Below are 26,923 nucleotides of genomic sequence, written 5' to 3'. Positions count from 1 at the left end.
TGTCTAATTTTTTGCGTCATTTTTGCTAATTCCACGTATTCAAATAGTTTTGTTTGCCAATCTTTAACAGTTGGAATGTCTGGAGTCTTCCAATTTTGAGCTATCAGTATCCTGGCAGCCACTGTCGCATATTGGAACAGTGTCTGATCTTCTTTCTTAATTTCATCTCCAATCATTCCCAATAGGAAGGCTTCCGGTTTTTTAGAAAAAGTGTATTTAAATATTTTTTAAAATTCGTTATATATAAGTTCCCAGAACTTTTTAATTTCTTCACAAGTCCACCACATGTGGTAAAAGCTTCCTTTCTTAGTCTTACATTTCCAGCATACTTTATTTCCAGTTTTATACATTTTTCCCAGTTTCACCAGTGTGATGTACCATTGGTACACCATTTTTTCCATATTTTCCCTAAGTGTAACGCAGGCTGTAAATTTCATTCCCTTATTCCAAAGCTTCACCCAGTTATCATATTCTAAATTATATCCGAAATCTATTGCCCATTTTACCATCACCTCTTTTATCTCTTCGTCTTTGGTGTCCCATTCTAACAAAAAATTATACATTTTAGATAAAAGTTTAGATTTACCTTCTAATATTTCTACCTGATATCTAGATTTTTTTTCATTCATCCCTATCTTTTTATCTTCATTCCATAGTGCGTTTATTTGTTGAAATTGCAACCAACCTGTTAGTTTATCTTTTAGTTCTTCATATGCTCTAATTTTCCATCCTTTTTCTGTTCTTACCAATAGATCTTCATAAGTCATTCTTTCGCCTTCCATATTTATTTTTTTGATTGTTAAGATGTCAATCGGTGATAGCCACCAGGGGGTATTTCTTTCGAGGAGTTTTTTGTTTTTTCCCCAGACCTCATATAATGGTCCTCTAATAATGTGATTGGAAAAGCCTTTATGCACCTTCTCTTTGTTAAGCCACAGGTATGCGTGCCATCCAAATCTAATGTTAAAACCTTCTAGGTCCAGCAAGTCCGTATTCTTTAAATTAATCCACTCCTTAATCCAACAAAGACAAGAGGCTTCAAAATATAGTCTCAAATTTGGTACAGCGAATCCTCCTCTGTCTTTCCGGTCTGTAAGTAATTTAAATTTGATTCTCGGCCTTTTCCCCTGCCAAATAAATTTTGAGAGATTTTTTTTGCCAATCCTTGAATATCGAAGTTCCCCTAATCACTGGAATATTTTGGAATAAGAACAACATTTTCGGGAGTATATTCATCTTGATTGCCGCCATTCTTCCTGACCATGAAAGTTTTATCTTATTCCAAGTGTCTAGATCCTTTTTAATCTCTTTCCAAGTATTGATGTAATTATCAGCAATTAAGTTTATATTTTTCATGGTTAACCAAATTCCCAGATATTTTACCTTTTTTACCACTTTAATTCCAGTTTGTGACTCTAATTGTTCTCTTAGGTTTTTTTCCCAAATTCTTAATCATCATTTTAGTTTTTATTTTGCTTAACTTAAAACCAGATATTTTTCCAAATTCCTCTAATAATTCTATAGCTTTACCGACACTTTTTTGCGGTTCATCTAATGATAACACCAAGTCGTCTGCATATGCTTTCAGTTTATATTCCTTTATCCCAATTCTAATTCCTCGTATCTCTGACATTGTTCTTATTTTATTTGCAATTACCTCCAACATCATTATAAATAAAAGTGGGGATAGAGGGCACCCCTGTCTCGTACCTTTTGAAATTTTAAATGATTCCGTTAAATTATTATTGATAATCAGTTTGGCTGTTTGAGTCGAATAAATCGCTCTTATTCCCTCCATAAATGTGCCCTCTATCCAAGAGCGGTGGACTCTAATCTGGTGATCCGGATTCGCTTCCCTGCTCCTCCACATGCAGTCTGCTAGGTGACCTTGGGCCAGTCACACTTCTCTCTGAACTCTCTGAACTCTCTCAGCCCAACCTACCTTGCAAAGTGTCTGTTGTGGAGGTGGAAGGGAAAGGAGGTTTTTGGCCGCTTTGAGACTCCTTAAAGGGGAGTGTCCCCTTCATGGATCACTGCCTTGCCATGGCAAAGGGGCTTGTTAACTCAGAGAAGCTATGAACTATGCTGAGCAGGGCACCCAAGATGGACAGGTCATAGTGGAGAGTTTTGACCAAACGTGATCCACCTGGAGGAGGAACCGGCAAGCCACTCCAGTATCCCTGCCAAGAAAACTCCATGGACAAAGACAACAGGCATATAAAAGTTATGCCGCTGGAAGATGAGCCCCTCAGGTCGGAAGGTGTCCAACATGCTACTGAGGAAGAGCAGAGGACAAGTACAAGTAGATTCAGAGCTGATGAAGCGGCTGGGCCAAAGCCGACGCTCAGTTGCGGATATGCCTGGAAGCGAAAGGAAAGTCCAATGCTGTAAAGAAAAATATTGCATAGGAACCTGGAGTGTAAGAACCATGAACCTTGGTAAGCAGGATGTGGTCAAAAATGAGATGGCAAGAATAAATATTGACATCCTGGGCATCAGTAAACTAAAATGGACGGGAATGGGCAAATTCAGTTCGGATGACTATCATATCTACTACTGTGGGCAAGAAACCCGTAAAAGAAATGGAGTGGCCCTCATAGTCAACAAAAGAGTGGCGAAAGCTGTAGTGGGATGCAATCTCAAAAATGATAGAATGATCTCGATACGAATCCAAGGCAGACCTTTTAACATCACAGTGATCCAAGTTTATGCACCAACTACTGGTGCTGAAGAAACTGAAATTGACCAATTCTATGAAGACTTACAACACCTTATAGAAGTGACACCAAAGAAGGATGTTCTTCTCATTATAGGGGATTGGAATGCTAAAGTAGGGAATCAAGAGATAAAAGAAACAACTGGCAAGTTTGGCCTTGGAGATCAAAACGAAGCAGGGCAAAGGCTAATAGAGTTCTGTCAAGAGAACAAGCTGGTCATTACAAACACACTTTTCCAACAACACAAGAGACGACTCTACACATGGACATCACCAGATGGGCAGCATCGAAATCAGATTGATTATATACTCTGTAGCCAAAGATGGAGAAGCTCTATACAGTCAGCAAAAACAAGACCTGGAGCTGACTGTGGCTCAGATCATCAGCTTCTTATAGCAAAATTCAAGCTTAAACTGAAGAAAGTAGGAAAAACCACTGGGCCAGTAAGATACAATCTAAATCAAATCCCTTATGAATACACAGTGGAAGTGAGGAACAGGTTTAAGGATTTAGATTTGCTGGACAGAGTGCCTGAAGAACTATGGATGGAGGCTCGCAACATTATACAGGAGGCAGCAACGAAAACCATCCCAATGAAAAGGAAATGCAAGAAAGCAAAGTGGCTGTCCAACGAGGCCTTACAAATAGCGGGGGAGAGAAGGCAAGCAAAATGCGAGGGAGATAGTGAAAGATACAGGAAATTGAATGCAGATTTCCAAAAAATAGCAAGGAGAGACAAGAAGGCCTTCTTAAACGAGCAGTGCAAAGAAATAGAGGAAAACAACAGAATGGGAAGAACCAGAGATCTGTTCAAGAAAATTGGAGACATGAAAAGAACATTTCGTACAAAGATTACCATAATAAAGGACAAAAGTGGTAAGGACCTAACAGAAGCAGAAGACATCAAGAAGAGGTGGCAAGAATACACAGAGGAATTGTACCAGAAAGATATGGATCGCTCGTACACCCCAGGTGGTGTGCTTGCTGACCTTGAGCCAGACATCCTGGAGAGTGAAGTCAAATGGGCCTTAGAAAGCACTGCAAATAACAAGGCCAGTGGAAGTGATGGTATTCCAGCTGAACTATTTAAATTTTTTAAAGATGATGCTGTTAAGGTGCTACACTCAATATGCCAGCAAGTTTGGAAAACTCAGCAATGGCCAGAGGATTGGAGAAGATCAGTCTACATCCCAATACCAAAGAAGGGCAGTGGCAAAGAATGTTCTAACTACCGCACAATTGCACTCATTTCACACGCTAGCAAGGTTATGCTTAAAATTCTACAAGGCAGGCTTAAGCAGTATGTGGACAGAGAACTCCAAGAAGTGCAAGCTGGATTTAGAAGTGGCAGAAGAACCAGAGACCAAATTGCAAACATGCGCTGGATTATGGAGAAAGCTAGAGAGTTCCAGAAAGACATCTACTTCTGCTTCATTGACTATGCAAAAGCCTTTGACTGTGTCGATCACAGCAAACTATAGCAAGTTCTTAAAGAAATGGGAGTGCCTGATCACCTCATCTGTCTCCTGAGAAATCTCTATGTGGGACAAGAAGCTACAGTTAGAACTGGATATGGAACAACTGATTGGTTCAAAATTGGGAAAGGAGTACGACAAGGCTGTATATTGTCTCCCTGCTTATTTAACTTATATGCAGAATTCATCATGCGAAAGGCTGGGCTGGGTGAATCCCTAGCCGGAATTAAGATTGCCGGAAGAAATATCAACAACCTCAGATATGCAGATGACACAACCTTGATGGCAGAAAGTAAGGAGGAATTAAAGAACCTTTTATTGAGGGTGAAAGAGGAGAGCGCAAAATATGGTCTGAAACTCAACATAAAAATAACAAAGATCACGGCCACTAGTCCCATCACCTCCTGGCAAATAGAAGGGGAAGAAATGGAGGCAGTGAGAGATTTTACTTTCTTGGGCTCCATGATCGCTGCAGATGGTGACAGCAGTCACGAAATTAAAAGACGCCTGCTTCTTGGGAGAAAAGCAATGACAAACCTAGACAGCATCTTGGTGGAAGAAGATTGGAAAAAAATTAAAGTATACTTACAGAAATGTTGTAAAATTAATGAGTGTTAGAAGGATGCTGGAATGAAGCTATATGGTTTTAGTAGAAATGCAACAAAGAATTAAGTAAAAGCTGATTGATAACGGGTTAAAATGAAAAAATTTAAGGTTAGACCGTTAAGATAAATTATAGAATAAAAATTGAGAAAGATGGGAAGAATTTGCTGAAATAGTGAATTGAACTAGAATACAAAAAAAAGGGAGGTGTGAGGAGGTTGATGAAACAAGTAAAGGAAAGGTAAAGATATGGAATATTGGATGTGTGTTTTAGTTTTTTTTTTTGTTTCTTTTTGCTGTATTGTTGTATTGCTTTTCTATGTTTTTTTTCTTTTTTATTGTTGTCTTTTTTCTTTTTTCCTGTAAATTTTAAACTTTTAATAAATATCATTTAAAAAAAATAATAGACAGCATCTTAAAAAGTAGAGACATCACCTTGCCAACAAAGGTCCGTATAGTAAAAGCTATGGTTTTCCCAGTAGTGATGTGTGGAAGTGAAAGCTGGATCATAAAGAAGGCTGATCGCCGAAGAATTGATGCTTTAGAATTATGGTGCTGGAGGAGACTCTTGAGAGTCCCATGGAGTGCAAGAAGATCAAACCTCTCCATTCTTAAGGAAATCAGCCCTGAGTGCTCACTGGAAGGACAGATCGTGAAGCTGAGACTCCAATACTTTGGCCACCTCATGAGAAGAGAAGACTCCCTGGAAAAGACCCTGATGTTGGGAAAGATGGAGGGCACAAGGAGAAGGGGATGACAGAGGACGAGATGGTTGGATAGTGTTCTCGAAGCTACCAGCATGAGTTTGACCAAACTGCGGGAGGCAGTGGAAGACAGAAATGCCTGGTGTGCTTTGGTCCAGGGGGTCACGAAGAGTCGGACACGACTAAACGACTAAACAACAACAAAAAAGGGGAGTGTATGGTAGAGAAAAGCAGGATATAAAAACTAACTCCATGAATAATAATTCTATGGAAAAGGACCATCCCTGCCATGATGATGAAAACTATGTGTTTGGATTTTGCTGTATTATACCAACCTGTGGAATATGACAGTTCGCAGTTTCAAAATCTATTTGGCCGCAGTGGATTGACAATCTGGACACACGAAAACCTGTGGAAGATTTTTTGAATCAATGCCTATGCAAAAGCAGTGGTACCAGTCCTTGCAGTTTCCTTCACAGTAAACCATAGATAGGTCACCACTGGGCCTCATGCATCTTTCCTTCAAAAAACATAGTGACCAGCAGCCTTCAAACAAGGAAGGTAAAATATCCGAGCAATAGGCTAGTGTATCCTTCCATCCCTCTGGGCATGATCTAGATACAGTAATGTGACTCTCTTTCAAGATTTGTCTCTTATTGGGAGGAACAGCATCAATTTCCACTTGAAAATATTTGTCTTGTCCTTCAAGATAGGTTTCCCCACTGTATTGTATTATTTCTTTTGCAATCCAGGGTCTAATGGCAGCCATATCCTTTTGTGTGAACTGTAATTGGCCAGCAGAAGCAATCAGATGTGCAATGGTACATGTGAAAGGACCATAGTCACTGGAATTACCTTGCCTGGGTATATCAGTTGGTGCAAAAAATGACCAGTCTGCAAAACTATAAGGACATTTTGAATCCATCTCATGCAGACATGCTAAGAAGGATGTTATTGCATCAATCACAGAGTGGTTCAATCCATGTTTGGAATCTAGGTAGAGTATGGTCTTCTTTTTAAAAATGATTACTATCAGTATCAAGTGGACTTCCCTGTCATTTACTGGAATAATCAAAACATCTTTCTTTAGCACTCCAAATCTCAAACAGTACTTCCGGGTTTGCACTGACAATCTTTGACACATCTGCATGAAGTGGCAACTAAGTGGGAAAATTTTTCCCTCGTGACCTAGCTTTTTGGCCATGATCACCCTGGAGGCAAGAAATGCATCTATTATGCGGTCATTTATCCAGTTCAATCCTTTCAGTGTGTCTATGTCATAGGCATACACACAGATGTTGGTAACTGAACCCACAAGTCCCATGGTTTGTAGACTGAGTGTGGGGAAGGTACAGTTGTGCCATGGGGGAACTGATGTACAAATCAGTGATTTGCCCAAACACTTCTCACTTTGTGTTGAGAATATGGGGCTGCTATCAAAAGACTCAATATTGGTCACTGTCAAATGCTCTTTCCCACTTTTTGGAGTGGAGGTCGTCTGAGTTTGAGTGCTTTCCAGGTGTCTCATAGTCAGTTGGTGATCTGTTTTTAAGGAGTCCAACTCCTCAGCAGCCTGCACTGAATCAGATGTTGGAGCTACAGTTCTCTTTTCCTGCAGTCTGGGGAACTTTCTTCCCGATCTACTCTTCTGTCTTTTATTTCACTTCAGCTGTGTGAGCTACAACCGGCAAGGCTTCCCTGGTTCTGGTGGCATGCCAATAGATTTTTGGGCAGCTATAATATGGTAACAATTCCTGGATGATAGGCAAGAGCAGCTCTCTTTGGGGAAAAGGCGGACAACATAATGCTGTTCCTTACTACCCCTTACGACAAATACACCAAGTTGTGGACAAACAGCTATTAAATTGTTCAGTACCATAAAGTCCTCTAGTACCATTTGACAAACTGATGATGCCTTCCCATAGCTTTCATCTTTCTTAGGACGCGGAAGTTCTCCCCTTTGTACAAGATCCATGATTTGTGATGGATCACAAGCTATATGAGGAAAGACTGTATGTTCTGGTGACCCTGAGTGTCTGATAAACTGAGGCCGCAAATGAAGGTTTCCAGTGTTACATAGTGCACGCAAAGTTTCTCTCCAGTAAAATTTTTGCATTGCATCTAAGGATAACACCACTGCTTCCATCGTCTTTTCTTTCCATTGTGAAAGTCTTTTTAGAGCTGCTTGAAAACTCTGTGGAGGTAACGCTCCGCTTTGCGAAGGCAAACCTCACACCAGACATGCAACAGTGTGTCAAGGAGCGTTACGCCTGCTCTCCCTGACCTTTTGCCTTCTTGGCTAGAAAACAGGGTTTTCCCCTTGACCATTTGTCCTCTCACAGATTTGTTTACTAGACATAACGCTTGGTTGGAGCATGACGTAATCAAGTATCGGGGAAAACATTTTAGGGAAACACCTGCTGACACGTGTATTTGCTAATGCTGGAAATGTGCTTAGATGGAAACACATCATGTTCAGGGTGGTTTCACTACTGTTTCCAATTGTTGACTTCTGCTAATAAAAGGAGCCTCTGTCGTGTTGTCAGCCAGTGTTACAATTTCCTCCAGAGAGACGGACAAGACGATCACGTCTATGGCCCTTGAATCCTTGGCCCTCCATCTATCTGTCAGAGGAACTGGAGGGGCCTCACACACAGTGTGCCACACTCCAAACTGCCTTAACAGGCCCTCACAGTACCTTGCCCAGGTATCATAATTGTGGGCAGTAAGCTTTGGAACCGGAGCGCCATTTGAGACTTGTAAAAGCTCCATTCCAGCTCTTTACTTCAGCCGTGAGCCTTTTTCCCTTCAAAAGCTCCTTATCTTGGCAGGTCATTAATCATGAGGCCTAGAATCATAGAATCAAAGAATCATAGAGTTGGAAGAGACCACAAGGGCCATCGAGTCCAACCCCCTGGCAAGCAGGAAACACCATCAGAGCACTCCTGACATATGGTTGTCAAGCCTCTGCTTAAAGACCTCCAAAGAAGGAGACTCCACCACACTCCTTGGCAGCAAATTCCACTGTCAAACAGCTCTTACTGTCAGGAAGTTCTTCCTAATGTTTAGGTGGAATCTTCTTTCTTGTAGTTTGGATCCATTGCTCCGTGTCCGCTTCTCTGGAGCAGCAGAAAACAACCTTTCTCCCTCCTCTATGTGACTTCCTTTTATATATTTGAACATGGCTATCATATCACCCCTTAACCTCCTCTTCTCCAGGCTAAACATGCCCAGCTCCCTTAGCCGTTCCTCATAAGGCATCGTTTCCAGGCCTTTGACCATTTTGGTCAAAGGTCCTCTGGACACGTTCCAGTTTGTCAGTGTCCTTCTTGAACTGTGGTGCCCAGAACTGGACACAGTACTCCAGGTGAGGTCTGACCAGAGCAGAATACAGTGGCACTATTACTTCCCTTGATCTAGATGCTATACTCCTATTGATGAGGCCCAGAATTGCATTGGCTTTTTTAGCTGCCGCGTCACACTGTTGGCTCATGTCAAGTTTGTGGTCAACCAAGACTCCTAGATCCTTTTCACGTGTACTGCTCTCAAGCCAGGTGTCACCCATCTTGTATTTGTGCCTCTCATTTTTTTTGCCCAAGTGCAATACTTTACATTTCTCCCTGTTAAAATTCATCTTGTTTGTTTTGGCCCAGTTCTCTAATCTGTCAAGGTCGTTTTGAAGTGTGATCCTGTCCTCTGGGGTGTTAGCCACCCCTCCCAATTTGGTGTCATCTGCAAATTTGATCAGGATGCCCTTGAGTCCATCATCCAAGTCGTTGATAAAGATGTTGAATAAGACCGGGCCCAAGACAGAACCCTGTGGCACCCCACTAGTCACTCTTCTCCAGGATGAAGAGGACCCATTGATGAGCACCCTTTGGGTTCGGTCAGTCAGCCAGTTACAAATCCACTGAGTGGTAGCATAGTCAAGACCGCATTTTACCAGCTTCTTTACAAGAATATCATGGGGCACCTTGTCAAATGCCTTGCTGAAATCAAAGTAGGCTACATCCACTGCGTTCCCTTCATCTACCAGGCTTGTAATTCTGTCAAAAAACGAGATCAGGTTAGTCTGACATGACTTCTTTTTCAGAAATCCATGCTGACTATTGGTGATCACAGCATTCCTTTCTAGGTGCTCACAGACTGTTTGCTTAATGATCTGCTCCAGAATCTTCCCTGGTATTGATGTCAGACTGACTGGACGGTAATTATTTGGGTCCTCTCTTTTCCCCTTTTTGAAAATAGGGACAACATTTGCCCTCCTCCAGTCTGCGGGGACTTCGCCTGTTCTCCAGGAATTCTCAAAGATGACTGCCAGTGGTTCTGAGATCACACCTGCCAGTTCTTTTAATACTCTTGGATGCAGTTCATCTGGCCCTGGAGACTTGAATACATCTAAACTAGCCAAGTATTCTTGTACTATCTCCTTAGTTATTCTGGGCTGTGTTTCCTCTGCTGAATCATTTGCTCCAAATTCTTCAGGTCGGGCATTGTTTTCTTTATCGGAGAAGACTGAGGCAAAGAAGGCATTGAGGAGTTCAGCCCTTTCTGTTTTTTGTTTTTTTTTCCAAATGATATTTATTAAAGTTTCCAATAAAAAAAAGACACATCAGTAAAAAAGAATTTAAAAGTAAAAAGAAAAATACACAATACAAAAATAGACAATACAAAATACATAAAAGGGAAAAAAAGACAAAAGAAAAAACAGTTAAAAACAATACCATCTTTTCATCACCACTTTTAAATTTACTTATTTTCTGGACCTCCTCATACCTCCCTCTTTTGTATTCCAGTTCAATTTGTTTGTCCAGCAATTTCTTTCCCTCTTTTTTAATCCCAATCCTTAATCTTAATATGGTATAACATTAAATTCTTATCTATTAATAGCCAATTTTCCGTTCTTTTAACCTTTTTATGCCTAATCCTTAATCTTAGTCTGTATATAACTTTAACGCCTGTGCAGCTAGAAACCACTTAATTTCAATCCATCATCACTCTAACATTCTTTAATTTTGCAATGTTTCTGTAGGTAATCTTTAAATTTCTTCCAATCTTCTTCCACCGACTCTTCTCCCTGGTCACGGATTCTACCAGTCATTTCCGCCAGTTCCATATAGTCCATCAGTTTCATCTGCCATTCCTCCAGTGTGGGTAGCTCTTGTGTCTTCCAATACTTTGCGATGAGTATTCTTGCTGCTGTTGTTGCGTACATAAAGAAAGTTCTATCCTTTTTTACCACCGATTGGCCGACTATGCCCAGGAGAAAGGCCTCTGGTTTCTTCAAGAAGGTATATTTAAATACCTTTTTTAATTCATTATATATCATTTCCCAGAAAGCCTTAATCTTTGGGCACGTCCACCAAAGGTGAAAAAATGTACCTTCAGTTTCTTTACATTTCCAACATTTATTATCGGGCAAATGGTAGATTTTTGCAAGCTTGACTGGGGTTATGTACCACCTGTATATCATTTTCATAATATTCTCTCTTAAGGCATTACATGCCGTAAATTTCATACCTGTGGTCCATAACTGCTCCCAGTCAGCAAACATAATGTTGTGTCCAACGTCTTGTGCCCATTTAATCATAACAGATTTCACCGTTTCATCCTGAGTGTTCCATTTCAACAGCAAGTTATACATCTTTGACAAATTCTTAGTTTTGGGTTCTAACAGTTCAGTTTCTAATTTTGATTTTTCTACCTGGAAGCCAATTTTCTTGTCCAAATTAAATGCCTCCTGTCAGGGGTTCAGGAGCAGAGGCACAGGAAAGGGAGGAAATAGAGAGCGAGGGGGAGGAGTCCGAAGGAAATGTTAGCGATGACAGCGGTCCGAGGTCTCTGAGTCTTTCCAGCGAATCGGAAGATTCACAGAAAGGGGCTCCCATGGTCAGAGCAAGGGGGGTGCCGAGGGGGACACCCCAGGAAGAAGGGGCCAGAGGGGACTCAGAGAGCAGCAGTTGGAAATCAGGACCAGCGTCCACACCAGAGTGCAGTAGGGGGGAGGAGTCCCAGGCATCGGGATCAGGCGGCACACTGCCAGTGGGAGGACATGAGTCAGGATTGGCCACGCCTCCATCGGGGAGCGAGGAAACGGTCGAGAGGAAGGTTGAAGGCTGGGCGCGCGCGCCAAGTTCAAATGTACAGGAGGGCGGCGCAGTTGGCAGCCCGGATAGGGAGCCAGGTCCCAAAGCCCGCCGAAAAGAGGGGGAGGAGTCAGGGGGGTCAACGTCAGCGTCAGAAGAATCCAGGAAGGAAGGGACCCCGGGGGGTAGCAGGACCCAGAGGAGAAAGGAGAGACGTAAGAGGTGGAGTAAGGCTAGAATCTTAAACTGGTGTACAGGGGGCGGAGACTCAGATGGAGCTTCGCCGATCTAACCCCTAGACGTAGAGCTGGGGCGCTGCGGCTTGAAAATGGAAACTGTACTTCAATAAAGACTTTTGTACATTACTGCCGGCTAGCGTTGGTCCTCTGTGAGCTGGGACCTGGAGCCAGCTCTGACAGTAAGCTCCATCTCTAAAAGTTTTGCACCAAAAACCTCGTAACGTGAGTGGACGCAGCGAGGGAAGAAGATTGGTGCTTCGCAAGCTCACAAAAGTCAGGCAAGATGACTACAGAACAGCAACTAGCAGCCCTGCAAGATGCAGTGACACAACTCAACGCGGAGGTACTCGCATCCAGGAAAAGGGAAGAGGAAGCGGCTGCCGCCTGCAGGGATCTCCAAGCCAGGTTGGAAGTGCTTGCTAAGCAGGGGCAACCGGGACCCAAATCAGAGGGGATTGGGCTGGCGAAAAGAGGAGGCAGCCTGGTATCTCATTTCGATGGGAATTTGCAGCAGTACCCTAACTTCCGAGCAGACGTGCTGTTTGCGCTGGAACTGCTGGATAAAGACTTTAGAGATGAGCAAGAGAAGGTGGGGTTTATCTTGTCCCATTTGCATGGGGAAGCTAAAGCGTGGCTGCGCAATCTGTGGAGAGATAAGGATCCGGCGCTCCAAAATGCGGATGCATTCATTAAAGCGATGGATTCGTGTTTTTTATCAAGTATAGACATTGATATCGCCAGAAAAGACATACATGGGCTCAAACAAGGCAGAGCCAGTGTAAGGCAGTACCATTCCCGCTTTTTTGCGTTAGTCCATGCGCTGGGATGGGAGAAGGATTCTGCCCCAGCCAGAGACCTTTTTTGGGAAGGCTTGAATGCAAATGTGAAAGATGAGATTGCAAGGGGGGAGAGACCAAAGAGCACTCAGGAGGTTGTCCGGCGGGCGCTGCAAATTGGGGTGCGTCTGGAAGAACGTCCATGGAACAGAGAAGAAGGACGTTGGGGACGTACGCCAGTGAGAGCACCTCCCCTCTTTCCCAAGGATGCAGCGCGTGCGCAATCCACACCTCCGCAGGGAGGGGGAGAGGAACCGATGGAGATTGGAAGCGCCAGGGCTCAGTCAGCAACCAGAGCCCTAACACCGGGAGCAGTCAAAGCGAAGCCTCCTAGAGGGAACAGGAAGTGCTACATCTGCGACAGTGCTCAGCACATGGCGAAAGAGTGTCCCCAGAGGCTCCACAAGCACACTGCAGCCTCAGCAACAGTAACAGACGCAACTCAGCAGAGAGAACCACAGCAGGGAAACGACAGAGTCTGGTTGGAGGAAGAGGCACTGGGGCCCAGCCAGACAAGTCAATGAAGCCGTCCCCAGAGATTTTGCAGCCCACAGACCCCCTCCCGCCCAAACCAGTGGTGCAGCTCACAGCATCGCTCCAACTACCCAATGGACTCACTATGGAAGTGCCGATTACCATTGACTCTGGTAGTAACGCAGACTTCATAGGACTGGATTTCATTCAAGAGCACAACATAGCACTCCTGCCAGCCACGCTGCCTCTGAAGGTTGTCACGGTGGATGGCAGGGAATTGCTGGGGGGGCAGGTGGTGCAGCAAACGCCTCCGATGGTGATGCAAATTGGGAATCACCGAGAAGTCATCAGCTTCAATGTCACCCAACTGTCGGACACGCCTATAGTATTAGGCATGAGTTGGCTGCACAGGCACAGCCCAGCATTGGCGTGGTACCAGCGACAACTGACCTTCGGCTCCTCATACTGTGCGGAACATTGCATTCTGCCTAGCCCGGAAGGGGAAGAGGATGACCCGCAGCTACAATTAGGCACGCTGCAAGCAGTGCCACTCAAGTACGCAGCGTTTTTGGAGGTTTTCTGCGAGAAGGAAGCGGACAAGCTGCCTCCCCACAGGTCCTATGACTGCAAGATTGACCTCCTGCCAGGGGCGACGCTGCCAACCGGGAAACTGTATTCCATGTCTGAAGACGAGCTGCAGGAACTCAGGGAGTTCATAGACCTCAACTTGAAGCGCGGTTTCATCCAGGAGTCGAAGGCAGTGGGGGGCAGTCCTGTATTCTTTGTGAAGAAGAAGGACACGCCCCAAAAAAGGCTTGTGGTGGACTATAGAATTTTGAACTCGAAAACCAAGCCCACAGCCTTTCCCATGCCCAAGATAGATGACCTGCTCGCAACGGTGAGGAAAGGACGCGTTTTCACAAAGTTGGATCTGCGAGGGGCGTACAACCTGATTCGCATACGGGAGGGCGACGAATGGAAGACTGCCATGTTCATGCCCCTGGGCACCTATGAATACAGAGTTATGCCCTTTGGATTACAAAATGGCTCCCACTGTTTTCAAGCCTTCATGCATCACGTATTGGCGGGTCTCCTCTACAAGAAATGCGTCTGCTTCCTGGACGACATCCTGATATTTTCAGAATCAGAGGAGACCCACGAGGGAGACGTCAAGGAAGTTCTGCAGAGACTGCAGGAGCACAGGCTGTACGCCAAGCTGGAGAAGTGCCAGTTCGACATGAAGGAGGTAGATTTCCTGGGCTACAAGTTGTCGGACAAGGGGCTCGCCATGGACAGCGGCAAGGTTCGCTCAGTGTTGGACTGGAAGAGCCCGCGCAATCGGAAGGAGGTCCAGCGGTTTGTCGGTTTCGCCAACTTTTACCGCAAGTTCATCAAGGGGTTCGCGATGCAGACGGCGGCCATTACCGACACGCTCAGCTCCAAGAAGAAGAAGTTCATCTGGACGGAGCAAGCGGAGCAGTCCTTTCAGAAACTCAAGCGTCTCTTCTCGTCCGAAGAGCAGCTACTGCATGTGAATCCCAGCAGACCGATGAGGGTTGAAACGGACGCCTCAGACAGAGCCGTGGGGGCAGTACTGTTGCAGCAAGACCCGCATGGGGACTGGAGACCGTGTGCCTTCTACTCCAGGAAGCTCAGCAAGTCAGAGCAGAACTACGCCATCTGGGACAGGGAGTTGCTGGCCATTCATGCAGCATTCAAGGCGTGGCGGCACTTCCTCATTGGAGCCAAACACACAGTGCAGGTCCGCACGGACCATAAAAACCTGGAGTACTGGCGCACGGCAAGGTTCCTGAACCAGAGGCACATACGATGGGCGGAGTTCTTTGCGGATTTCGACTTCAGGATAGAGTACATCCCAGGCGACAACAACATCATGGCGGATGCACTGTCCAGAAAGCCGCAATACCTCGAGGAGGCGGCACCAGCAGCGGCCAAGCACATTTTCGCACCGAAAGCGTGGGCGTGCGCTTCAGCAACCGTGGACCTGGATGCTGTACGTCGAGCACTGCAGAAGGACCCCTTCGCACAAGCCAAGATGGAGGAGGTGCAAAGGGGCACGGCGGAGGACGACGAGTTCCAGATACGCGACGGATTGCTCATCCGCAGAGGGGCCCTCTACGTACCGGGAGACGACCTCCGCGCGAAAGTACTGCAGCAGTTGCACGACGCACCCACCGCCGGGCACTTTGGCAAAGAGAAGACGGTAGAATTAGTAGCCAGAGATTTTTGGTGGCCCAAGATGCGGGGGGAAGTCGCGGATTACGTCTCGAGGTGCGACACCTGCCAAAGGGCCAAGTCAGTGCACAAACCGCCGGCGGGACTGCTCGAACCGCTGCAGACACCGCTCGAACCGTGGGAGAGGGTGGCCCTGGACTTTGTCACGGACCTACCCAGCTCGAGGGGCAAGACGGCAGTGCTAGTGGTGGTGGACATGTTCACCAAAATGGCCCACTTCATTCCGTGCGCGAAGGTGGCCACGGCGGAACAGACCGCCAAACTGTTCATAGACCACGTGTTCAGGGTTCACGGTCTGCCACGGTCTATCCTGTCTGACCGGGGGCGACAGTTCATCTCGAACTTCTGGCAGAAGCTGATGGGTTTCCTGAACGTCAAGATCAACCTAGCGTCGGCGAGACACCCGCAGACGAACGGACAAGCGGAGCGAGTCAACGCCATCATGCAGCAGTACCTGCGATGCTACGCAAATCAGCAGCCGGCAACATGGGTGGACTACCTGCCGCTCGCTGAGTTCGCCTACAACAACACGAAGCACGTGTCCACGGGGGTGACACCGTTCTTCGCCAACAACGGGAGGCATCCCAGAACCTTCCCGGGATTAGCGAGAGCGGGGGAGGGGGAGCCACAGGCAGCGGAAGCCTTAGCATCAGAGTTGCAGGAGGTTCACGAACAGCTTCGGAGGCAGTTAGAACTAGCAAAGCACGCATACAAACTGCAGGCTGACAAGCACAGAAGGGTTGGGGAAGACATACAGGTGGGAGACTGGGTTTGGTTAGCAGCCCAGGCAGTGCCGGCCAGATCGTTAGCGAAGAAGAAGCTAGGGCATAAGCAGCTAGGACCCTACCAAGTCGAGGCACAGGTCAATCCAGTGGCCTTCCGGTTGACACTGCCGGAGGGATCCAGAATGCACCCAGTTTTCCATAGATCAGTGCTCACGCCCTACAAAGCACCTCATAGATTTCAGGAGCCAGGCACGGCACCAGACCCGTTCAGGGAAACGCCCACAAGGGGGGGGGGTCGCCAAGGCGGGAACCCGTCAACGAAGTCACAGAGATTTTAGACTCGAGATGGGGGGAAGAGGGAGTAGAATATCTTCTCGCCAGAGAAGGTACCCCGGCCAGCGCCAACAGTTGGGTGCCAGACTATGCCTTGGACGAACCTCTTCTCAAGGACGAGTTTCATGCCCTTTTCCCACACAGGCCCATGCCAGCCGAGTATTTCGACGACTGGCTTTTCACACCCACATTTTCAGCTAGCACATTCCAGGGGTTCACCTCGGACGAGGAACCGGCACTAGAAACACGTTCCCCGGAGGGATCACCCTCGGGGTCTGCCTCAGACCGTTCCTATTGGTGGGACAATCGACCAGAGGAGCAGTGGCGCAGGAAGTGGCTGGGGGGTCCTTGGCAGGCAACGTCCCCGGAGGAGACCGGGGGAGAGACGGACATGGACGTGTTGGGGGAGGACCTTGGGTTCGAGCACGGCGGCAAAGAGATGGAAGCAGAGGAAATTGAGGTCGGCGAGAGCACGGAGGACGAGCCGGACTTATCCGGCTGGATGCACGCCACGGGGGACGAACTGTATCCGGCACTCACCCCCACAACGACGGAGCACCCAGTACCCACACCTGAAGGAGGGGAGGGGGGAAGGGGGGGCTTCGAGGGGGGGATGGATGTCAGGGGTTCAGGAGCAGAGGCACAGGAAAGGGAGGAAATAGAGAGCGAGGGGGAGGAGTCCGAAGGAAATGTTAGCGATGACAGCGGTCCGAGGTCTCTGAGTCTTTCCAGCGAATCGGAAGATTCACAGAAAGGGGCTCCCATGGTCAGAGCAAGGGGGGTGCCGAGGGGGACACCCCAGGAAGAAGGGGCCAGAGGGGACTCAGAGAGCAGCAGTTGGAAATCAGGACCAGCGTCCACACCAGAGTGCAGTAGGGGGGAGGAGTCCCAGGCATCGGGATCAGGCGGCGCACTGCCAGTGGGAGGACATGAGTCAGGATTGGCCACGCCTCCATCGGGGAGCGAGGAAACGGTCGAGAGGAAGGTTGAAGGCTGGGCGCGCGCGCCAAGTTCAAATGTACAGGAGGGCGGCGCAGTTGGCAGCCCGGATAGGGAGCCAGGTCCCAAAGCCCGCCGAAAAGAGGGGGAGGAGTCAGGGGGGTCAACGTCAGCGTCAGAAGAATCCAGGAAGGAAGGGACCCCGGGGGGTAGCAGGACCCAGAGGAGAAAGGAGAGACGTAAGAGGTGGAGTAAGGTTAGAATCTTAAACTGGTGTACAGGGGGCGGAGACTCAGATGGAGCTTCGCCGATCTAACCCCTAGACGTAGAGCTGGGGCGCTGCGGCTTGAAAATGGAAACTGTACTTCAATAAAGACTTTTGTACATTACTGCCGGCTAGCGTTGGTCCTCTGTGAGCTGGGACCTGGAGCCAGCTCTGACACCTCCATTATCTGAAAATAATGAAGCCAGTCTCGCACTTTGTTTTTTAATTTTTCAAAACTCTGCAATTTCAGTCTATCTCCATCTTGTTCCAAAATTTCCCAATATTTCGGCCATTTGACCTCCATATTGAGTTTTTTCAAGGCTTTCGCTTCCATTGGTGACAGCCACCTTGGAGTTTTGTTTTCTAATAAATCCTTGTATCTTATCCAAACATTAAACAGTGCTTTCCTGACAATGTGATTTTTAAATGCTTTATGTGCTTTGACCTTATCATATCACAGATATGCATGCCATCCAAATACATTGTTGAAACCTCCTAAATCCAAAATATCAGTGTTTTCAAGAAGCAGCCATTCTTTCAGCCAGCAAAAAGCTGCTGATTCATAATAAAGTTTAAGGTCTGGCAGGGCAAATCCACCTCTTTCCTTTGCATCCGTTAGTATTTTAAATTTTATTCTGGGCTTCTTGCCCTGCCAGACAAATCTAGAAATATATTTCTGCCACCTCTTGAAACAATCCATTTTGTCCACAATTTGCAAAGTTTGAAACAAAAACAACATTCTAGGCAATACATTCATTTTTATCACAGCAATACGGCCCAGCAGTGAAAGCTTCAAATTTGACCAAATTTCTAAATCTTTTTTCACTTCAGGCCAACATTTTTCATAGTTATCTTTAAATAAATTCCCATTTTTTGCTGTCATGTTAATCCCCAGGTATTTAACTTTCTTAACCACTGTTAAACCTGTCGCATTCTGAAACCTCTCTCTCTCCATTGGTGTTAGATTTTTCTCTAAAACCTTAGTTTTTAACTTGTTCAATTTAAATCCTGCAACTTGAGCAAATTCTTGAATCAATTCTAAAACTCTTTTAGTACTAGATTCTGGCTCCTGTAACGTCAATACTAAATCATCTGCAAATGCTCTCAATTTGTACTGTTTAGCTCCGACCTGTATACCTTTAACCAACTGGTCCCTTCTAATCATGTTCAGCAAAACCTCCAGGACCGAAATAAAAAGAAGTGGGGAAATTGGGCAACCTTGTCGTGTCCCTTTTTCTATTTTAAGTTCTTCCGTCACCACATTATTTACAATTAATTTAGCCTTTTGTTCTGAATAAATTGCACTTATACCATTCTCAAAGCCTTGGCCTACCCCCATGCCCTGTAGATTCTTCTTCATAAAGTTCCAAGAAATATTGTCAAAAGCTTTCTCCGCATCCACAAATATCAAAACTGCTTTAGTGTTTATGTTCACTTCTAGTTTTTCCAGAATATCAATTATATTCCTCAAATTGTCAGACAAATGTCTTCCTGGGAGAAAGCCCGCTTGATCTTTATGAATCTCTTCCATCAACACTTTTTTAAATCTCTTGGCCAAAATGTCAGCAAAAATTTTGTAATCCACATTAAGTAATGATATAGGGCGGTAGTTCTTAAGCTGTGTCTTTTCAGTCTCTGTTTTGGGTACAAGTGTAATATATGCTTCTTTCCACGACTCTGGTGCTCCTTTCCCCTCCATTATTTCATTGCAGACCTCTTTCAAAGGTTGTATTAACCATTCTTTCAAAGATCTGTAATATCTAGAAGTCAATCCATCCGGTCCTGGAGATTTACCCAATTGCATATTTTGGATGCCACCTTCTACCTCCTGTTCAGTTATTTTATAGTTCAACATTAGTTTGTTTTCTTGAGATATTTTTTGTAATCCATTTGTTTTCAAAAACTGATCTAGATCTGTTTCTTTCAGTGGCCCTTGCGTATATAATTGTTTAAAGTACCTCTGGAAACAATTTCTAATCTCTGCTGGGTTCTGTATATTTCTTCCTTCCACTTCTAAGTTCGTGACTGTATTTAATTTTTGTCTTTTTTTCATTTGCCATGCCAACAATTTACCACATTTGTTAGCCGACTCAAATGTCTTTTGTCTCATTTGTTTAATTTTCCATTCTATTTCCTGATTCATCATTTTCATATATTGTACTTGATGTAACTTTAATTCTCTCAAAATCTCTTGAGATTTTGGGTTTGTTCTCAGTCTTTTTTCACTTTCCTTTATTTTCTCCAATATCTTGTCCTTCTTCTCATTTTGAATTCTCTTCTTTACTGCGTTCTGTTGTATTAGGAACCCTCTCATAACCGCTTTACTTGCGTCCCAGATTACTCTTTTTTCCACATTGGTGCTCAAATTTATCTCAAAATAATCTCTCAAGGTTTTTTGGGCCTTCTTAAGCACTTCTTCATCTCTAAATAAGGTGTCATTCATCTTCCATCTAAAGGAGCCAGTTGGTGTTAGTTTCATTTCCATCTTGACAGCATTATGGTCGGAGCAAGTTTTCGGGCAGATTTCCACCTTTCTTGTCTTTGGTGCCATTCCTCTAGTTATCCATATTTGGTCAATTCTTGTCCATGTCATTTTGGCTTCAGAAAAGAAAGTTCCCTCTTTAGCCATGGGGTTTCTTATTCTCCAGATATCAACTAAGTCCAAGTTGTCTGTCATGTCAAAAAAGGTTTTCGGTAGTCTACCATCCTTAGTGACTACCTGTCTTTGTGCCTTGTCCATATATGTAGATACCACTCCATTCATGTCTCCCATCAAAATCATGTTGTAATCCAAATAGTCCATCAAAGTCTCATGCAACTTCTTAAAAAAATCAGATTTCCCTTCATTTGGTGCATAGATTCCTACTATCAGAAATTTTTCTCCTTGTGTTTGAATTTCAATTGCCACAAATCTTCCTTGGTCATCTTTAAAAATAAATTTCGGTGATAGTCTGTCCTTTGCATAAATCACAACCCCTCTTTTTTTAACTTTGTCCGATGAAATAAACTCCTGACCAAGTCTTTTATTTATCAACAATTTCCTGTGTAATCTTGTTATATGTGTTTCTTGTAGACAGATCAAATCCAATTGTTCCTTTTTTAATAAATGAAACACAGATTTCCTTTTCTGAGGGGAATTCAGGCCACGACAGTTCCAGGTTAGTAGTTGCAGGGCCATGATGTAATTATTTTAGTTCTCCTCCAACAGCACCTAGTGCCTGTTCCTGTTCCGTCGGTGGTATCACGTTTTTCAGGCGGTCTTTTAGTTCCAGAGATAGTCCTGGTATGTCTAAAGTTTCTCTTGCAATTGCTCTTAACTCTCCTGTGACTTTCTTTTGTAGGTCTTCTCCGTGGTCTCTCCAGAATTTGTCTTTGTCGTCTTCCGATCTTATTTTCCTCTTCTTTCCTTTGTAACTAAAGGATAGGCCTTGAGGAAATTCCCACCTAAAGTTAATTCTATTACTTCTCAACAAGGTAACCAGGTCTTTGTAGTTAGATCTGAGATCCAGAAGGTGTTTCGGAATGTCCTTAAATATCTCCACTTTTGACTGATGTATTTCCAGTGTCTTCTGGAAATGCAAACCCAAGATCTTGTCCCTCTCTTCTTTTGTTCGGAGAGTGATCAAACAATCTCTCACCTTCTTTCCTCCTCCTTTTCCAAGTCTAAAAGCACTCACTATTTTGAAACTGTCTTTTACCAATTCTGGATTCCAAAAGTCTGAGAATTCCTGTGTAAGAAAATCAACTAAATTGTCTTTCTCCACTTCAGGTACGGCTCTGACCCTTAAGTTCCCTTGTTTCTCCTTCAACTCGATCATAGACAGAGTTAACTTATGGTCTTCAAGTTGTTTATGTAACGGTGGTATCTTCTCTTGAACCTCTGCAACAGTAGCTGTAGCAATTTCTTTAGCCTCTTCGGCAATCTGACGTGTTGAGGCCGATTCCTCTAATAGTTTCTGAATAGTCTCTGTATTAGTATTTACTTTCTGTCCCAAATTATTAATACTTACTGTATTTTGATTAATACTTGTTGTATTTTGATCAATCTTATCTGATGCCTCTGCTACTTGTTTGCTTATTCTATCCAAAGATTCATTAATTTTAGCCAAAACCTGAGCAAAGGCATCGTCACTTGCCATACCTTTAGTTTTAGGTTGTGCTGATGAGGCTGCTATTGGAACCCCAGAGGGGCCAGAAGTCGAGGCTCTCCTTTGCAGTCCACCGTCTGTTCGCAATAATCTGCCCGACCTTGTTGCTTGTAACGACTCTAGCTTCTCTTTTCCATCTGCCATACCCCTCTAGATAAAACTCAAGGTCAGTCACACGGTTAGATTCAAAATTGTTTTGAAGTGGAAAGTTCCAAGAAGGCAGTGTGAGAAATTCCTCAGGCCAGCTGCAATTGTAACTAGTTGTAACACGTTCCAAATTCCACTAGGGGGACACTGTAACAGTCATAAAGTTCTTAAATAATTTACTTCTTCCTTAAGTCCCCCCAATTCACCAGAAAGATAACAGTCTATCTTAAACAGTTACTTTGAGACCAGGAGGTACCTGTCAGCAATATTGTATCCAAATTGTATTTCAAATGCAGGACTAGCTGTCAAAATATGTTCAAAGACAGTACCTTTTCTCCAACTTTTTACTGTCACTGGGAACCCGTTCCAGGGGGTTTGAGCGGTGGTTTTTATCTCCTCTTTCTCACTTCTTCTTAAGGAAATAACATTCAAAGCTTCCCCCCCCTTCCCTCAAGTTGAGGGGGGAAACGTCCTGGTTAGATGATTGGATTGTAGTCCTTTTATGCGTCTTTTAAAGCTTCCACTTTCAAGTTCAATGCTTTGTTTTATCTACACAAGCGGGAGGCAGACTTCCCTTTTATACCTCTCCGCTTCGGCCAAATTCTTTCAGATTTTGTACAGTTCCTTAATTACGTAGAAATCCTACTCACGGATCGTTGTTTTCAAAGCCAGATTTTCAAGGAAGAAAGGCAGCGCTCTCCGGCAACAGCTACGCGGCTTCACTCCACAGAAGAAGCAGACGACTCACAGCACAGCGCTACTTCCCCCATTCCGTTCCGGAGCCCGTTGCCGGGTTCCTTCACGGATTGGGGGGGGGCGCAAACAGTGCCCGCCGAGTCCCAAGTTCACAGGCTTCACCCGCCTGTGATTTCAGGGGTCCCCGCTGCGCCGAAGCGGAATTTGACCCTATTTCCGTGGAGCGGGTTCCCTCCGAATTAGAGGGAATCCACCATTAACCGATGGCGCCACCTCCGGAAGTCGAGTTCAGCCCTTTCTGTGTCCCCTGTTTGCATTTCACCATCTTCTCCTCTGAGTGACCCCACTGTTTCTTTGTTCTTCCTTTTGCTACGAACATACCCATAAAAGCCTTTTTTGTTGCTTTTAACCTCTCTAGCAAGCCTGAGTTCATTCTGTGCTTTAGCTTTTCTGACTTTGTGTCTACACGTGCTGGCTATTTGTTTGAATTCCTCTTTGGCGGTTTCCCCCCTTTTCCATTTTTTGTACACATCCTTTTTTAATCTTAACTCAGTTAAAAGTTCTTTAGATAGCTACCCTGGCTTCTTTAGGCACCTTCCATGTTTCCGTCTCATTGGTATTGCCTGAAGTTGTGCTTTTACTATCTCCCTCTTAACAAACTCCCAGCCATCATGAACTCCCTTTCCTTTTAGTATTACTGTCCATGGGATCTCACCCAGCACTTCCCTAAGTTTTATGAAGTCGGCTTTCTTAAAGTCAAGAAATTGAGTCCTAGTATGCTTGGCTGCTCCTTTCCGCTGTATAGTAAACTTCAGAAGAGCATGATCACTCGCGCCTAATGATCCTTCCACTTCTACCCCACTAACCAGGTCATCAACATTGGTTAGGACCAGATCTAAAATGGCTGTTCCTCTTGTTGCTTCTCCCACTTTCTGGACAATGAAGTTGTCTGCAAGGCCAGTGAGGAATCTGTTTGACCTTATGCTCTTGGCTGAGTTTGACATCCAAGAAATATCTGGGTAATTGAAGTCCCCCATTACTACGATCTCCCTTCCTTTTGCATGCTTGGCCATCTGTTCCAGGAAGGCATCATCTATGTCCTCCGTTTGGCTTGGGGATCTATAGTAAACTCCCACAATGAGGTCACTGTTATTCTTCTCTCCCTTAATTTTGACCCAAATGCTCTCACTTTAGCTTTGAGGTTCTAAATCTTGGATCTCTTCACAGGTATACACACCCCTGACATATAACGCCACTCCTCCTCCTTTCTTGTCTGGTCTGTTTCTCTGAAATAGATTGTATCCCTCCATTATTACATTCCAACCGTGGGACTTATCCCACCAGGTTTCAGTGATGCCTATTATGTCATATTTAGTTTGCTGTACCAAGAGCTCAAGCTCATCTTGTTGTTGTTTTTTTAAATGAGATTTATTAAAATTTCACAAGAAAGAGATCACATTAATAAGAAAATTAACAATAAAAAGAAAAATACAGAATACAAAGTACAAAAAAGAAATAGAAAAAACAGTTAAAAACAATTCCATCTTTTCATCACTTCTTTTACGTTTACTTGTTTCCCGGACCTCCTCATACCTCCCTCTTTTGTATTCCAATTCAGTTTGTTAGTCCAGCAATTCCTTTCCCTCCTTTTTAATCCTGATCTTTAATCTTGATGTATTATAACATTAAATTTTTACCTATTAAAAACCAATTTTTCCAATTCTTTTAACCATTACTGCTAGAAACCGCTTAACTTCAATCCGTCATCATTCTAACATTCATTAATTTTACAATATTTCTGTAAGTAGTCTTTAAATTTCTTCCAATCTTCTTTCACCGACTCTTCTCCCTGGTCTCGGATTCTGCCAGTCATTTCCGCCAATTCCATATAGTCCATCATTTTCTTTTTTTTTTTTTTTTAAATAATATTTATTAAAAGTTTCAAAAATACAGAAAGTAAGAAGTAAAATACATTCAGATCCTTATTTTCATATATCCACTTTCTGGGACTCCCCCCTTCCCCCACCCCTACCATATTCCTTTTTCATGTTGTTGGCTCCACAAGCTCTCGGTTCTGATTAAAAACATAATTTGTTTAAACCATTATTCGAATTTAAGATTTCTACACTCCTCATCAATACCCTTAATAAAAAACCAAAAATTTCTTTCCCAGGGCCCACCCCATTTTCATTCCACAATTTCCCTTTTTTTAGTAATAAAGACACCCCACATAATAGAAATATCAGAAATAAGAAATAAAAGATATAATAGATAAAACAAAGCCAGTTCAAAAAAAAAGAAGTTGACAAGCCTTTGGATTTTAGTTCTCCCCCTCTGTCCCCGGTTTAATTTCCCCCTGACCACCAAACCATGTTATCCGCCTGGAATTCTTACAATCCATAAATCGCCTATTTCCCCCAACTCCTTGCTGGTTTTGTTTTGTTTTTTTTTTTTTTTCCTTTCATAATTATTTTTTAAAACACTTAACTTCAGATCTTTAATAAAGCTCCCCCCATTGTTCTTTCCAAATTGTAGTCCAGTTTCCTCTTGTTCCGCTGCTGAAACGTTCTAATTCAGAAGCTTAGTAAGTCTGCAGGGATTATTGTTATTCAGGAACAAAAACTTGCGTTCAGTCCCTTCCTTTCTTCAATAGAAAATTCTATTGTCTCCTTTAGCTGAACACCCTGTAGACAAAATATTATTTCCGTTTTGCAGCTTTCCCAGAAGATAACCAGTTCTGTAAAATTCCAATGGTATTTTTCCACTTACGACCATCTTTGTAATGTCCCGAAACTCCTCTAGGGGGATTGTTGTAACTTTGTTTTCTCTAGTCCAAAAGTCCGATTGTTATCCATATTTTCGCCATTTTGTATCCAAGTTTTAACAAGTTGTAGCAAATTGTAACAAATTTAGCCAGCAAAGTTCTCATAATAAAATCCTCTCTGCTTTCCGACTTTGACAGCTACTTTGACAGCTGTCAAAATCTCCGACTCTTTTCACCAGGCTCTCTCTTCAATCACCTCGGTTCCCAGGGGGGGGGGTTACGTTTCTTCTCCCTCAATTCGTCCTCCAGCACAGTTCTTATGATTCCCCATCGTGGAATTCTTAATTTTTATCAGCAATACAAATCTTTTTGGACCTTGGTTTCCCCGTCCTTGTCTTGGAAGGTTTACAATAGGGGGGGGGACTGACTTCCTTTTTGGATCCCCCCCCCGCTCGTGTCCAATTCAAAAAGAAATTCTTTTTTTCCTCCTTTTAAACCCAGTTTCCAAATTACTCACGGGTTGTTGTTAAAAAGTCCGAATTTTCAATGGAAGAAGTCAGCGCTCTCCGCCGGATGGCATGCGGCTGCGCTCGGCAGGGATAGCAGAGGACTCAAAGCACCACGCTTCTCCCCGGCACCCGATCCGTAGCCTTTAAAAAGGCTCCTTCACGAGTCGGGAGGGCGCTGACGGTGCCAGCCGAGTCTCCATGTCCACGGCCCTCGTGGCCGTGGTTTTTAAGGGTCCCCGCATCGCCGGTGCGGTAGGACCCAGCCCCTGCCGAGCAGGCTCCCTCCGGAGCTCGGAGGGAGTCCGCCATTCGGCGATGGCGCCAACCCGGAAGTCTGTGTATATAGTCCATCATTTTCATCTGCCATTCCTCCAGTGTGGGTAGATCTTGTGTCTTCCAATACTTTGCAATAAGTATTCTTGCTGCTGTTGTAGCATACATAAAGAAAGTTCTATCCTTCTTTAACACCGATTGGTCAACTATGCCCAGGAGAAAGGCCTCTGGTTTCTTCAAGAAGGTATATTTAAATACCTTTTTTAATTCATTATAAATCATCTCCCAGAAAACCTTAATCCTTGGGCACGTCCACCAAAGGTGAAAGAATGTCAAGCTCATCTTGTTTATTTCCCATGCTTTGCACAGTAGTGTACAGACATTGAAGTCCATTAATCATTCCCCCGTGTCTCTTATTTAAGGATTTTTTCCTCCCACCACTAGGTCTGTGTGCTGTTTGCTCCATTTGGTTTATGACATTTGGATGATCATCTTCATCAATTGATAGACTCCTACCTTCAGGAGCACTGTCTCCCTCCCCCACATTAGTCAGTTTAAAGCCCTCCTGATGAGGTTTCTGAGATTTTTGGCAAAGACATTCCTCCCAACCATTGTGAGGTGCAGCCCATCGCTTGCCAGAAGTCCATCTTCAAGAAACTGCAGTCCGTGATCTAAGAATCCAAACCGTTCCTGTTTACACCATTTGCGAAGCCAGCTGTTCACTTCCACTATTT

The sequence above is a fragment of the Podarcis pityusensis genome (genome assembly GCF_964106645.2).
Source record: "Podarcis pityusensis genome assembly, chromosome: W".
Lineage (NCBI taxonomy): Eukaryota > Metazoa > Chordata > Lepidosauria > Squamata > Lacertidae > Podarcis > Podarcis pityusensis.
Note: the sequence above shows the minus strand (reverse complement) of the source record.